This window comes from Schistocerca americana, chromosome 1 (genome assembly GCF_021461395.2).
Source record: "Schistocerca americana isolate TAMUIC-IGC-003095 chromosome 1, iqSchAmer2.1, whole genome shotgun sequence".
NCBI lineage: Eukaryota > Metazoa > Arthropoda > Insecta > Orthoptera > Acrididae > Schistocerca > Schistocerca americana.
In genome coordinates, this window is record NC_060119.1 from 123,908,148 (window position 1) to 123,924,680 (window position 16,533).

At 45.4% G+C, this 16,533-nt stretch overlaps 1 non-coding gene across 1 annotated transcript; it reads left to right on the top strand.

Annotated features, from left to right (window-relative positions):
• The first annotated feature begins 16,101 nt into the window (after positions 1-16,101).
• On the top strand, positions 16,102-16,176 carry Trnas-cga. The gene has a single exon. It is a non-coding gene; the product is annotated as a tRNA-Ser (tRNA).
• The last annotated feature ends 357 nt before the right edge of the window (positions 16,177-16,533 follow it).

The following is a 16,533-nucleotide window of genomic DNA, read 5'->3' on the forward strand; positions in this document are numbered from 1 at the left end:
TCCTCACAAATAATAGAAAAGAAGCCACTAACGCCATAGAGAAGTTACATGAAATTGCACAGAGAACTGGGCTGCAAATCTCATATGAGAAAACCCAGTACATAGAAAGAGTGCCTATTGTGACAACCCATGGAAAAATCGTACAAGTACCACATTTTAAGTACCTGGGAGAAATCATCCAGCCATCAGGGATCAACCTACAGGCCAATGAGGAAAGAATAAAAAAACTACAGAAAGCATGTAAACTCACATGGAACTATTATAACAAAAAGTCCGTATCCATTAACGCAAAATTGAGGCACTGCAACACTGTCGTACTTCCGGAGGCACTGTATGCATCTGAAACAACACAAATAGGTGGGCAAACTAAAATCAAAGAAATAGAGAAACAAGAAAGGAAAATTCTCAGGAAAAGTTTTAGCCCGATACAAGAGCAAGGAATCTGGAAGAAGAGACCAACATCAGAATTATATAAATACACAGACAAGATTACGGATACAATAAGGAAAAGAAGAACGCAGTTCTACGGACATATCCACAGGATGAATGAAAATAGAATTTCAAAGCGAATTCTTAGTCATCAACTCAGGCAGGGGAAAAACAAAATGGATAAAAGAAGTTGAAGAGGACCTCAGACAAGCCCACATAACAGTAAACGATGCAGAAAATAGAACTGAATTCAGGAACTTCATCAAAAAACATAAATTTGACACCACAACACAGAAGGGACCAGGATGCAAATGGACAGCGGAGCGAAAGAAACAACACAGTGAACACATGAAGAAAATTTGGGCTCAGAAAAAACACAATCATCATAAAGGAATTCAAGTTCAAACGCTCTCTTAATTGGGAATAATCGAAAATAATAATAATAATAATGATAATAACAATATCCATAGCAGCAGATACAAAAATAATTTATAGGTGTACAACACAGGAGTTTTCTGATACAGCAAGTTCTGGACAAAGGAAATTTGAAGAGACTGCGCCAGCTAAGAATACTGGGAGAAGAGGAAGATCTGATTAGGAAGAAGGATGTACAAGCATTACGAGTGCGTACCGGGACAACGGTAATCCTTATTGTTGCTTTAGTAGATACGTCATTAACTGTATTCTGAAGCTTGAGATGTTTTTCTTTTCTCTAATATAATGTGGGAGGCTATTCCAGAGTCGGGTTGCTGCTACTGAGAAGGACTTCGAGAAAGTGGCTCAACGATGGAGTGGGACAGAAAGGATTTTGCTCCGATGGGAACTGGTGTTCCCGCCATGTTGCTTAGAGGAGAGCATTCAGACCGAGGAGAGATGTGACAGACATTGTTCACTGATAAGACAGTAGAGAAGACAGAGGGTATGGAATTCTCTTCGCTTGTCTGCACGCAGCTAGGATAGCTGTGCATATGATGGCGAAATATGATCAAAGATTCGAACATCACAGATATAACAACCACAGTCATTTGTAACCAGTTCCAACCACCGTGAGCTTTCCTAGAAAGGTCTTGCAGAATGACATTGCTGTAACCGATACTTGGAAATATAAGTGATGCTAGAATTTGCTTTCACAGGTCAAGAGCGAATATCGTTTTACATTTTTGTAGGCCACGGAGAGATGCTGATGCCTGCAGACTGCTGTCACGTGCTCAGTCCAATTTAGATTTTCAGCTATTGTTGTTCTTAGTCTCTTTGCTGAAGGCGAGAAGTTGACATCTGTCCCATTTCAGGTTAATGGACCTATAATGACATTTTATGCTTAGCACGCATGGTTTCGAGACTAATTTTTTAGTTACTGTAGCGGGGCTACGCTCTCTTACTATAATATTTAAATGTAAAAAAAAAAAGAATTATACCTTGGCTTTGTAATTTCTTTTCAGGTAAATTGTTTAATGTTGCCATACCAATAGATAGGTTTGTCCACTTGTAGGACGGCTTTGTCACATCTTGTTTATATGTATATGTGCTCTAAATAATTTTGAGACATTTTGTCTCTCGCGTCTGCGCTTGCGCTCGCGCATGCGCATGGCCGCGGCCGAGCCTCGCCGCGAAACTGCTCGCGACGCCTAGTTTTCCGCGCCGCTCACATGTGGTCCTTATTTCTGGCCGGCGTAGCTCCGTCTACGTTCGCCTTAATGGTTTTAATCTTGAGAGACATAATCTTATGATTATGCGTCTTTATTGTTTTAATTTTTAATCTGTGACATGGCCAGTGTTTGGCTCTCAAAATAATTTAATTTTTTGTAAGTATCACGATTTCTTTATTATTCAGTCATAAGACTGATGATGCATTCCAGTGTGTAATATATGTCCGTATGTGGTTTAATTCATAGGTTCTGAAGAAGATTCCATTACGAGTAAAAATTACCTTGCAACTGAAGGCTGAAAAAAATTGCTTATTTTCTATACATATACGGTTGCTGACGCGCTGCATGATGTTAAAGATTAATCGAATATCTGCCTGACCATGAGTAATCTAACTGAAATCTTCCCGAATCTCTCAGCCTTTTCCAAGTATACCTCCCCCACTTGTGATTCCTGAACAGAGTCTTAGCTGTTTCTATCTAAAATTTATTGGAGAACTCAGTTAATCTTTTTCATCTCTCATTCCTACTACCAAGCTCATACTCTCCCGTAACTCTTTCTTCCACTCCCTCCTCACAATCGCTTTTCAATCCCACAGGACTATTAGATATTTGTATCTGTTTACATAATGAATTATCCGTTCGATATCCTCATGTACCAGTAAGTATTAAGTCAACCTGACGTACTTATACGTTCAGAATTATTTTAACAATATCTCGAATTGATGTTTTGCAGCTGTTCTGCATGTATTTTATATTCGCTGCTGAAATTTATAGCAAGGTGCAAGCAGACTTTCTTACTCCTCATTTCTGCTGAAGAGATCGTTTGGTCCCAATACTATGGCTTACATTCCTTTCCCTGCTATAACGCTATATGATTATATTTCTATTCCCCTTTAAATACTGAATTACCGTTCAGTGCCACCATATACTCTGGCTATATCTGCGTATGATTTCGGCATGAATACCTGCAATTTTGTAATTGACGTTGATCTGCTGTCGGTTCTCATGAAATAATTGTATTGCCTATCTGTTCACAGTCACTGATTACCCTTTTTACCTATTCGTAACGTATTCTGATTGTGGGATACAGTTTTCTGCTGACCATTTTCTGCTGCTGTTGATATTACCCTTTATTCATCTTATCACAAATCGTTATCTTCTACATCTACACCCACATGTACATGATTACTATCCCGTGTCAGCTCTGATTTACGTATTTATTTCTTCGAATGCCACGTCTACAGGACACGTTAAATCAATACACCAATTCTTGCTTTCTTCCTTCTTCTTCCTATCATCCCACATTAATTTCATGCTTTCTGATCACTGTCTTCGGAGCTGCTCCATGTTATGAGGCTGCTTTCTTTTTCTCTCCTGTTCCACCTTGAAGATCACCTTCTGAATTTTGTTCCTATATAAGTTTCTATTGTGTGCGTCCATTATTTCAACTTTTGTTTCTTTGAGATCCTTTACAGTGTGTGTAAACCACGCTAATTGTCGTTTAAGCTTCATTATTTTATCAAAGATTTGTTTTGTGAGCCTGTCGATTTCTATCGTTTATGGATAGCCACTTACGTAAATATTTAATGGGTTAACTTTTATGATTCTGTTTTGGTTCAAATGGCTCTGAGCATTATGCGACGTAACTTCTGAGGTCATCAGAACTTAGAACTAATTAAACCTAACTAACATAAGGACATCACACACATCCCTGCCCGGGGCAGAATTCGAACCTGCGACCGTAGCGGTCGCTCGGTTGCAGACTGCAGCGCCTAGAACGGCACGGCCACTCCTGCGGGCGATTCTGTTTTGATTTGTGAGTAGTTTCTCTGGGCAATTTCTTACATTTTTTTATAAACTCTGTGAAAGAAATTTGTAAACCGACTTTTCTTCCTTGCTCAATTTGGTTTACTATTTGGATTTTCGCATTCTCCAGTGTGCTGTGCCAACGGCCTTGCGACAGTGGTAACACCGGTTTCCGCCAGAACACTGAAGTTAAACGCTGTCGGGCTGGGTTATCACTTGTGTGGGTGACCATCCGGTCTGCCGAGCGCTGTTGGCAAGTGAGGTGCACTCAGCCCTTGTGAAGCAAACTGAGGAGCTACTTGATTGAGAAGTAGTGGCTCCGGTCTCGTAAACTGACCTACAGCCGGGAGAGCGGTGTGCTGACCACATGCCTCTCCATACCCGCATTCAGTGACGCCTACGGGCTGAGGATGACGCGACGGCCGGTCGTTACCGTTGGGCCTTCATGGTCTGTTCGGGAGGAGAGAGAGAGTGTGTGTGTGTTTCTGAGATGAGGGAAATGTCATCCTCGAATCGGGTTTCCCTTTCGTATCAGATTTTGTGCACTCTCTAATCACTTCTTCCAGGGCACAATTAAAAAGCATAGGCGACAACCCGTCTCCCTGCCTGACTCTTGTTTTTATTTATTTCAAAGCCTTGACTGTAAATGAGATGCTTGTCAGTGTGCCTTTGATAATGTTTGTAGGTTTGGATCCAAGCCGAATTAATTTAATAATACTTACAAGAGATTTTCTGTGAATTGAGTCATATGCATTCCTGAAATCTACAAAGGTAGCAGTGCTGTTTGTTCCGCAGTTTTCTCATTTCAAGGATGGTTTTTACGCGCGACTGCTACGGTCGCAAGTTCGAATCCTGCCTCGTGCATGGATGTGTGTGATGTCTTTAGATCAGTTAGGTTTAACTAGTTCTAAGTTATAGGGGACTGATGACCTCAGATGTTAAGTCCCATAGTGCTCAGAGCCATTTGATTTGATGGTTTTTAGATTCCAGATCTGTTCAGCGCGTGATCTATTTTTCCGAAATCTACCGTGTTGTTCACCTGTTTGTGGATCTAGTTGATGTTCCACCCGACTGATTTTATATGTTACTGGAAGAAGACATATCCCCTATAATTACTGGGATCTGTTTTAAGGTCTTTCTTATGCAGAGAGTGTACGAAGGCAGTTTTCCAGCCTTCCAGAATTTCTTCTTTCTCCCAAATTTTATCTCTTATATTTCTAAGTTTGAGAATTATGTCATAATCTAGAGCCTTCCATAGCTCCGCCTTAATCGCATCCTCACCGGCTGCCTTATTGTTTCTTAAGCGGGATATATATTTTTTTATGTTCTCTTAAATCCGGGGCCGCTGTATTGTTATTTGAATTATAATTTTCACTAAAAGTGAATTTGGTTTCAGGTTTATGACAATTGTGTAATGCTACAAAATATTTTGCCACTGTGCTACAGTTATCCTGCTTAGAATTGGCTATTTGGTTAGTTTTTGGGCTCACTAGTTGTAATGTTGCAGAAATAAATTTGGTTAGTTGTTTGTTAAACAGTTGGTAAAAATTTCTCGTCTTATGCCTTTTGAAATCTTCATTGATTTGATGTAGCTCATTCGGGTTGAACAGCTTCCTCTCTTTCTTAAAAATTCATAAGGGTTCTCTTCTCTTTTGTAGAACGTTCTCTGTTTCCTTGACTTTTGTTTACATTCCACTTTTCTATGATTTCTGTCTGTCTTGTAGAGCCTTGTTATATTAATCGTTCCACCTTATCTGTTTGTTACGTTTGACAGGGCTGCCCAGATTGTCTCCTCTGGCGTTTAAGTAGATCAGGAACAGCAGAGGGCCTATAACGCTTTATTGGGGAACGCAGAATATTAGCTCGGTTTTACTGGATGATTTTCCATAGCTTACTACGAACTATGACCTTATTGACAGGTGCTCTCGAATCCAGTCGCATAACTGAGGCGGTACTCCAAACTGGTTCAAATGGCCCTGAGCACTTTGAGACTAAACATCTGAGGTCATCATTCCCCTAGAACTAAGAACTACTTAAACCTAACTACCCTAAGGACATCACACACATCCATGCCCGAGGCAGGATTCGAACCTGCGACCGTAGCGGTCGCGCGGTTCCAGACTGAAGTGCTTAGAATCGCTCGGCCACTCCAGCCGGCGAGGCGGTACTCCACAGGCATGCAGTTTGATTAGATGTCGCTTGTGAAGAACGGTGTCACAAGCCTTCTGGAAACCTATAAATATGGAATCAATTTGACATCCCCTGTCGATAGCAAGTTGTGTTTCACAAGAACGATATTTTCTGAATTCATGCTATTTGTCAATAAGTCGTTTACTTCGAGGTACTGTTATTCGTAATGTTCGAGCACAATATATGTTCCATGGACGTTAGTGATATGGGCCTGTAATTCAACGGGTTATTCCTATATCCTTTCTTATGGTTACTTGTGTAACGTTCCAGTCTTTAGGAACGGATCTTTCGACGAACGAATGGTTGTACATGACTGCTAAGCAGGGACCTATTGTAACAGCATACTCTGAAAAGTAGGTAAATGGTATACAGTGTGGACCAGAGACCTTGTCTTTGTTAAGTCTTTTGAAGAGGGAGGATGGGTTATGGTGATCCCTGTTCAAATGGTTCAAATGGTTCTGAGCACTATGGGACTTAACATCTGTAGTCATCAGTCCCCTAGAACTTAGAACTACTCAAGCCTAACTAACCTAAGGACATCACATACATCCATGCCCAAGGCAGGATTCGAACCTGTGATCGTAGCGGTCACGCGGATCCAGACTGAAGCGCCTAGAACCGCATGGCCACACCGGCCGGCAGGTGATCCCCGTCCTCAGGTCACTGAAAAGGGGAGTGTTGGCGGTAATTCATCTCTACATCATCGGGGTGGACGCTCTGCGGGTGCAGCACCTGGATGGAGGTGTGCTGTACTCGAGGTAGGAAGATGTGGTGGTGTCAAACCACCAGAGGGCAGTAAAGTTGGTATTGAACGTATGCTAAATGCGGAATGAAATAAGGAGGCTTGAGGAAGTGTTTGAATAGCTTAGGCAACGTGCAGGGGGGAAAGGGAATGCTGAAGGAAGTAGCCGGGGAGCGTAAGAAATTGCATGAGGCTTATGAGACGTTACGGAAGCAGGTAGGACGGATGGAGGTAGCGGTGCCACGGGTAAGACGGAAACGAGGGTGGCTGAACGCAGGGGGAAAATTTTGAAAACAGTCTTTGGAACTGTGGATGAAAGCGATATAAAGCAGCTGAACAACACGGTGGAAGCGGTGATGCAGCTTTCAGAGGAGAGTAGAGCGGCGGAAGCTTGGCACGCAACCCAGATAGGGATACCGGAAGGGGAAGTCCCGAATAACACACGGTTACTCCGCTCATTAGCAGTGGAATACGCTAAGGCGTCGGAAGACGTAATAAATCGTAACCTCAGAACCTTACAGGGGCGTCTGGAAGTCCTAGATAGCTGGGCGGTGTTATCTAGACTTCTGCAGGGGATAGCTGACAGTATGTGGGATGTACAGGGAATGATAATGAATCTGTGAGAAGCGCTTCATCACTCATTACGAGGCCAGATAAGTGCCGATTTGTTACCGCCGGACCAATATTTACGCGCGGGTTGCGAAAGGCGCTGAAGGAACTACCGTCAGGCCGCGCGGGATTAGTCGAGCGGTCTAGGGCGCTGCAGTCATGGACTGTGCGGCTGATCCCGGCGGAGGTTCGAGTCCTCCCTCGGGCATGGCTGTGTGTGTTTGTCCTAAGGATGATTTAGGTTAAGTAATGTGTAAGTTTAAGGACTGATGACCTTAGCAGTTAAGTCCCATAAGATTTCACACACACACACACACACACACACACACACACACACACACACACAAAACTACCGTCAGGGCTATATTTAATAATGGAGCCCAGCGAGCAAAATTTGCCGTTTTTCTACTATGTTTCAACAGTAAACGTAACAACCCGACCGCTCACGAGTGTATATTTTGGTCCATTTACCAGTTATGGGGAAAAACACGAGGTTTCAATGTTACACGGTCCATCTGCATCCAGTGAAGTGGGGAGCGTTGAGCAAATTTGTAGAAGTGAAAACTGAGGAGGTATTGCTGGTCTTGGCCGTTTAGCAGCCAGTACGTCGAGATGGTTCAAATGGCTCTGAGCACTATGGGACTTAACATCTGAGGTCATCAGTCCCCTAGAACTTAGAACTACTTAAACCTAACTAACCTAAGGACATCACACACATCCATGCTCGAGGCAGGATTCGAACCTGCGACCGTAGCGGTCGCGCGGTTCCAGAGTGTAGCGCCTAGAACCGCTCGGCCACGTCGGCCGGCGGTTAAGTAATGTATCAACTTTAGAGTTTTGCCAATGCAGAATTTGACCTTGTTAAATCAGACTCTGGAGTCACGTCTGTTGAGATCGGTAAACCAGTTCATTTCAGAGCAAGAGAGGCACATATCTGCCGAATAACTAACGCAACATGTCGCTCAATAGAGAGAAAGGCAACGACAAGTAACGGTCGTTTGGAGCACCTCTGTGCCAAGTGCCATCGCAACCTTAACTTTGTTGTGTGTTGTTTTCATTCTGATCAATTCCAAGAGGGCGTAAGACGGGCAGGTAATGGGCTGATCATGTGTTAAGTGGAGTGGTCATCCAATAAGGAATTTTTATGTTTTGTCTCATGTCATGTGTTTTAAGAGGACTACACGACATATAAGTTTTCTAATAGTAGTTGTAAATGCGTCATAAGTACGTGCCGAGGCAAACAAGTTTAAGAGCAGATAGAGGTCTTTCCGAAGGGCGGAATAATGTAGCGGCACCACCGTTTAAGATAGGAAAAAGTTATATTCGGTGCAATATCTCTGAGTGCACAAGTTACAGCCAGGTGCGGGCCTGTTGACAGTAAGTTTCGCTTACCAGTGGTTGCGAAGTAGAATGGAGGCCACAGGGCCGTAGAACCGCTGAAAAGAGTAAACGCAGCGGTTTGCATGGGGCAAGTTACAGATAGAGGGGCCCACTGGCCCAACCTAGGTGTTATGAGTACATGACTCAGAGTAGCGTGTTAGCAAAACAGCGGTTTTCTGACGAGGGAATTCAAGTATGGCATCTCTCCTGGATGTCGAGGCGTGTCACACCACTGGCTACACACAGCAACAGATGGGGCGCCAGCGTTCCAGTCCACGGCGGGTCTCTGGTTCGACCCTCTGAGGCCAACGCGGGGTCCGTAGACAGCCAGTGGCGAACCACTTGATGGCTCGCTACCATGGGCAGTCTTGTTGGCTCCCAACGCTCGCCAAAAGCATCCTGAGGCGAGTGCAGCAGATTTGGCTGCCAGGTCGCAGGTGCTTGTTGTCGTCCGTGATCTTAACCACGACAGTGAAGAAGCACACAGCGGGCCACCCTGCAGCTCCCCACGAGTGGTGCTGAGGCAATGGACACGAGAGCTGCTGAGACGGCTGCCGGTGCATCCTGACGTCATCAAAACTCTGCAGCTGTACACGGCCAGCACGCCTCGCTGAGGTAGCCCTTCCACGCCAAGCTGTTTTGCAGACAGTGAAGTGTCATCCTTGGCATCGAGGGACCCTATGACGCAGGCAGAGAGGAATGCGTCACTTTAGCTGGGAATAATAAAAGATTTTAGATCATGGCCGAGTTTTAATACGACGCATCCTGATAGATTCCATCCACGTCCAACATTCCTCCACTGCACGCCAACATCTACACTCCCGAAAATGGAAAAAAGAACACATTGACACCGGTGTGTCAGACCCACCATACTTGCTCCGGACACTGCGAGAGGGCTGTACAAGCAATGATCACACGCACGGCACAGCGGACACACCAGGAACCACGGTGTTGGCCGTCGAATGGCGCTAGCTGCGCAGCATTTGTGCATCGCCGCCGTCAGTGTCAGCCAGTTTGCCGTGGCATACGGAGCTCCATCGCAGTCTTTAACACTGGTAGCATGCCGCGACAGCGTGGACGTGAACCGTATGTGCAGTTGACGGACTTTGAGCGAGGGCGTATAGTGGGCATGCGGGAGGCCGGGTGGACGAACCGCCGAATTGCTCAACACGTGGGGCGTGAGGTCTCCACAGTACATCGATGTTGTCGCCAGTGGTCGGCGGAAGGTGCACGTGCCCGTCGACCTGGGACCGGACCGCAGCGACGCACGGATGCACGCAAAGACCGTAGGATCCTACGCAGTGCCGTAGGGGACCGCACCGCCACTTCCCAGCAAATTAGGGACACTGTTGCTCGTGGGGTATCGGCGAGGACCATTCGCAACCGTCTCCATGAAGCTGGGCTACGGTCCCGCACACCGTTAGGCCGTCTTCCGCTCACGCCCCAACATCGTGCAGCCCGCCTCCAGTGGTGTCGCGACAGGCGTGAATGGAGGGACGAATGGAGACGTGTCGTCTTCAGCGATGAGAGTCGCTTCTGCCTTGGTGCCAATGATGGTCGTATGCGTGTTTGGCGCCGTGCAGGTGAGCGCCACAATCAGGACTGCATACGACCGAGGCACACAGGGCCAACACCCGGCCTCATGGTGTGGGGAGCGATCTCCTACACTGGCCGTACACCACTGGTGATCGTCGAGGGGACACTGAATAGTGCACGGTACATCCAAACCGTCATCGAACCCATCGTTCTACCATTCCTAGACCGGCAAGGGAACTTGCTGTTCCAACAGGACAATGCACGTCGGCATGTATCCCGTGCCACCCAACGTGCTCTAGAAGGTGTAAGTCAACTACCCTGGCCAGCAAGATCTCCGGATCTGTCCCCCATTGAGCATGTTTGGGACTGGATGAGGCGTCGTCTGCACGTCCAGCACGAACGCTGGTCCAACTGAGGCGCCAGGTGGAAATGGCATGGCAAGCCGTTCCACAGGACTACATCCAGCATCTCTACGATCGTCTCCATGGGAGAACAGCAGCCTGCATTGCTGCGAAAGGTGGATATACACTGTACTAGTGCCGACATTGTGCATGCTCTGTTGCCTGTGTCTATGTGCCTGTGGTTCTGTCAGTGTGATCATGTGATGTATCTGACCCCAGGAATGTGTCAATAAAGTTTCCCCTTCCTGGGACAATGAATTCACGGTGTTCTTATTTCAGTTTCCAGGAGTGTACATTTGGCAGTGACAGCTACACACCGAGGAACATCTATTACTAAGTTACCCATGTTGGATATTGTTCGTGTTTCGAATTCTTTCCATTTCACTTCATTGACCCCCTAATACGTTTATTTTTCGAGTTTTCTAGCTTCCTTTCCACAGTCAGAAGAAACAGCCTTGTCTCGTTAAATGTAGCAGTGCTCATCAGATCATCGAAGGTAAGCAACGTTTGGTGTGAGCAGTACTTGGAGGATGGGTAGCTGCCTGGGTGCACCCCAAGCTGTTGGCTCCTTCTCCTTTGCCTATATGGTGAAGAGGGGGAAGGGAAGTCACTTAAGTTCCTGGTCACCATAGTTTCTGCGAAAACCTTGGATTAAGCTCCACACCCTTTCTGCAGTGTCTCATACAGTGAGTGCATGTGACACTGTTCATGGTGATCTGTCTGCAGGATGGCGACATCATGCTCAGCGGCCGCTTTCTGCTATAGCACCGGGTGTCGCCCTCTCCTTTCGCTTGTCATAGTTCAACACAAACATGACGCCGCACTACGTGCACCCATTAGAATCAACTACACGTTTTATTTATTTATTTGTTTTGCGACAGTCGACTTCAGACATTCTGCGGTCCGGCTTGGTCGTTCAGTCTTTCATATCACCTCCCCCGTGGGAATTTCCCCCAGGATATTCGAAAATGCGCCTAATCTGAAATCCTTTGATAATCGAGAGATCATCATGGCAGCGCGGAGTGACCGCGCGGTTTAAGGCGCCATGTCACGGATTGCGCGGCGCCTCCCGCCGGAGGTTCGAGTCCACCCTCGGGCATGGGTGTGTGCGTTGTTCTTAGCAGTTCTAGTCAGTTTAAGTCTAGGGACCGAGGCCCTCAGCAGTTTGGTCGCTAAGGAATTCACACACAAAGCAACACTGATCATCATGACACTCTTCAGTTACAAGCTACATTTCCAGTGGATACACATTATGTGCTTTTAACGATTTTCGTATCCTTCCGAATTTTATTGATGTTCATAATTTCTGATTCTTCCGCATCGAGGGGAACTGTTCCACGAGAAGGGTAACACAATCCATTGTATTGCTAGCTGATTCTCCACCCTTTTTAGTGAGACCGTAAGCAGCTTTATACGGCGAGTCTTCCACCACCATAACTGATGCTTCTCATCCACTAAGCAATGGCTGTGATCATGTGATCAAACCGTGACACAGAACCTACTAATTGCTACTCAATGAGACTTGTCCTAGACAATGGGGAGTATTTTGTCACTGCAGGCAGTAGCAATCTCTAATATCTACTCGCAATAGTGTGCCTATGTATAACTGTCACAAAATTGATTGTAGGAAACCGCGACGCCACACTGACAGTTACAGATGAAAAAGAAATCTTAGTTATCCACAGAGGAGGTAGATATTCGTCCGAAATACTGAATATTGTTAGAGTAGATGGAGGAGAATTTAAGGGTACATCAATCGCCAAGGATTCGCTTAGTCGACTCTAGAGTGTCACCTCCACTGTCAGACGCCAGAAAGGAGGTACTGTGCATTATCAAAAAGTTCCCTACGAGGCCCGTTCAGTAAGGAATGGAAGGCATTTTTTTTCTGAAAGCAGGTTGGTTTTATTCAAGACCCCAATGCACCACATTATTTCCTATTCGTTTTGCCTAAAAGAAGTCTATTTTTCAACATAATCTCCGCTCAGTGTGACGGGTTTACGCCACTTTATTGGCAGGGCCGGTATCACACTACTGGTCGACCTTGGAGCCAACGTTTTGCTGCATCAATAGCCTACCCCACCATCCAAGTACTGCTTCTCCCTCGAGAGCATCCGTCATTGGTGCAGAGAGATGGAAGTTAGAGGGTTTGGGACTCGAGCTACAGGCCGGTTGAAGAAGAACTGTCTAATGAAGTTTTGTAATCTCCTGTTTGGTGCGCAGATTTGTGTGAAGTCTTGTATTCTCACCCAGAAGTTCGTTTGCATTTTTGTAGCGACGAACACGCTGACGTCGTTTCTTCAGTTTCGTCAGGGTACCACAATACACATCGTAGTTGGTGGTTGGTGGAGGAGATCAAGCATAATAATCCTTTCAGAGGCCCAGAAGGCTAACACCATGACTTTACCAGCTACCAGGTGAGGTTGTGGCTTTGAACTTATTCTTCGGAGGAGAGGTGGTGTGATGCCAATGCATGGATTGCCGTTTTGTTTTCGGGTCAAGCCATGTTTCATTGGCTGTGATGATGTTCGACAAAAAACTGACACGATCAGCTTTGTACCGCGCAAGAAATTCTGTAAAGATGGTCCTTCGTTGCTCTTTATGATGTTGGCAGCGGGGTACCCAGCGGGCACACAACACTGAGCATCCCAACTGAGGGACGAGTGTCAGTACTATCAACATAGACGTCTAGTCGAGTAGCGAGGCATTTTATTGCGGTGATGAGAGTGTCCAGACGTCCCAACATTGTAGGAGTCACAGCTGTGTGAGGCTGACCAGCACGCTGGAGATTGGACAGGTTTGTTCTACCTTGTTACGATGATGAGAGACGCCTCGCCCAAAACTCGCCGTGCTTTTGTTCACTGCCAGATCTCCGTAGACATTCTGCAAGCGCCTATGAGTATATGCGATGCTCTGGTTTTCCGCAAAAAGAAACTCAATGACAGCTGTGTGTTTGGAACGAACCTCCGTTACAGACACCATTTTGAAGGCCGCGTATAATGCCGCCACCAATAAGAACTTCATGAAACTATAGGTGAGACGGGAATTTCCACTAAGCTATACAACAAATGCAGCAGTTTTTGAACCAAAATTGGCCGATAAAAGAAAGCCCCTCATATTACATCGAATGGACGTCTCCAAGAATGGTCATGAAATATATTGCTTTCTCCACAAAGAGACGTTTCATGAAGTTTCTATGACAATAGAAAGAGCATGGAACTTTCATGCAGCATTGATCCAGGGCATACGCCAAAGCAAGGTGCTAGGCGGTGGAGTGATGAGGTGCAGGGCTAGTTAATACACACTTAATACTTTAAATCACGTGTATTGGAGACAAAATTTCGCAGAGAATTAACAGGATCTTAATTACGCCTTTAACTGATCAAGTCCAGAATGGACTTAAACAAACAAACATTTCAGAAGAAAACTCAATCGCAACTTATTATTTACTCCTTGAAACGCTCAAGTAACTTTAAAATCTAGAAAATTACTGAGTTCTCTAGTCACAGAAGTAAAATTGCAAGACATTAACAGAGTTAACAAGTTCTTGAAACTTTAAACAGGGTTCTATTTAATAAATTACATTCTGAGCTATTTAAAGAATTAAATTTTGCCTATTAGGAAGGTTGCACGTTGTCTCCAGATTTACAGTAGTAACAGACATCATGCCCAGAACCAGTAAGCCTAGCTACTGCCATCACGTGTTGGATAATTACAAGTAGCGGTTATAAGGCATCACTAAGCCGTGAGGTACATAACGCTCGTCAGCGGTCAGTACAAGCTCTACTATTTACACGCACAATTCCTAAGCTACCTTAACACCCGACAGGAACAAAATTACAGACTCAGAACAAATGAACTCGTTCAGATGTTAACTACTTGGTCTTTAGCAACTCTGATGCTGAGTAAGAAACCGTCTGAAAATAATCTTTTCAACATATCAACGACTCCGACCAGCATCTTATACAGTTACATAAATATTTAACTAATGTGATAACCTGTCACCAAAGACGCTTGTGCTCAGCACTCTTTAATTAATTCACAAGTTTGAGAACGAATTTTATCATACCTTGGATAACTACACTCAACTCGATCCCGGATTCACTCATTTTTCGTTCTTTGCTGAAACCTCACGGTGTCAAACAACTATAGTGCAATAAGGCTGGTAAGTCTCCCCATAAGAATAACAATTTCCTAAGGGGAGCTAATGACCTCAGCAGTTGAGCGCCCTTAAACCCTACAAAAAAAAAAAAAAAAAAAAAAAAAATGTCATAAGGAAATTTGTCAGAGTTCACCATTAAACAAAGAGTGTCTCTGCAACAAATGAACAAATCTGGATGGACCCACAGGATGAACACGAGCCAGGTGAGAAGTCACCCTCCCATTGCCCTATCATATTAGCCTTGGCTCCTCTCGAGACGTCCAGTAGAAGTTTCCGTCCTCTGTGCCCCCGGCCAGCGGACCCGCTCGCCGCGAAACACTTCAGAACACCACGGCGCTAAAGACGTGCTCCGTCCTTTCGCCACTCAAGTAAGTAGCGAGTCCACAACTACCACTAGGAACACGGCCGAGCTCACGCCGTCTGGACGAACGCAATCTCACCTTGTTTATCTGGCAGCCAATCACCGAACGAGACTTATCGAGCATCCACTCTTTTACCTCCATCCTAACATCTCATCGCAACCAGAGTTGATATACAGGGTGCCCCAAAGGAAAAAAAAATCTAGAAAACACGGGCACCAAATGCCTGCCTTAAGAGCTACGTATGAGTACTTGATCGCCTTCTATCTACGAAACAGTTCTCTTTTATTTCACTTTGCTTTCCATATTCTGGGAGAAGGCAGTATGGTGGTATGGATCAAACTACGGAAAACATGAAACTTCCTGGCAGATTAAAACTGTGTGCCCGACCGAGACTCGAACTCGGGACCTTTGCCTCTCCGCAATATCCTTTCTTTCAGGAGTGCTAGTTCTGCAAGGTTCGCAGGAGAGCTTCTGTAAAGTTTGGAAGGTAGGAGACGAGGTACTGGCAGAAGTAAAGCTGTGAGTACCGGGCGTGAGTCGTGCTTCGGTAGCTCAGTTGGCAGAGCACTTGCCCGCGAAAGGCAAAGGTCCCGAGTTCGAGTCTCGGTCGGGCACACAGTTTTAATCTGCCAGGAAGTTTCATATCAGCGCACACTCCGCTGCAGAGTGAAAATCGCATTCTGGAAACATCCCCCAGGCTGTGGCTAAGCCATGTCTCCGCAATATCCTTTCTTTCAGGAGTGCTAGTTCTGCAAGGTTCGCAGGAGAGCTTCTGTAAAGTTTGGAAGGTAGGAGACGAGGTACTGGCAGAAGTAAAGCTGTGAGTACCGGGCGTGAGTCGTGCTTCGGTAGCTCAGTTGGTAGAGCACTTGCCCTCGAAAGGCAAAGGTCCCGAGTTCGAGTCTCGGTCGGGCACACAGTTTTAATCTGCCAGGAAGTTTCATATCAGCGTACACTCCGCTGCAGAGTGAAAATCTCATTCTGGATACGGAAAACATGTCCAGGGGCATGGGGGTCTAAAATGCATGCTTAAGAGATATGAGCAACTATTCATCTATGCCAGTGTGAAACACATATTTTCTACTAAACAAGTGCTCACAGCTCTTAAGGTACGCATTTTAGAACCAATGTTTACTAGTCTTTTTTCTTGGTTTGGTGTAAGGAACCTGTCCGTAAAACTCGGGACATCATGTATGAGGCGAAGAGAATATACTCGCGAAGGTGAATCGAACTGGGCGGCACAGCTCAGTCGTAAAAGAGATCACACCCGACA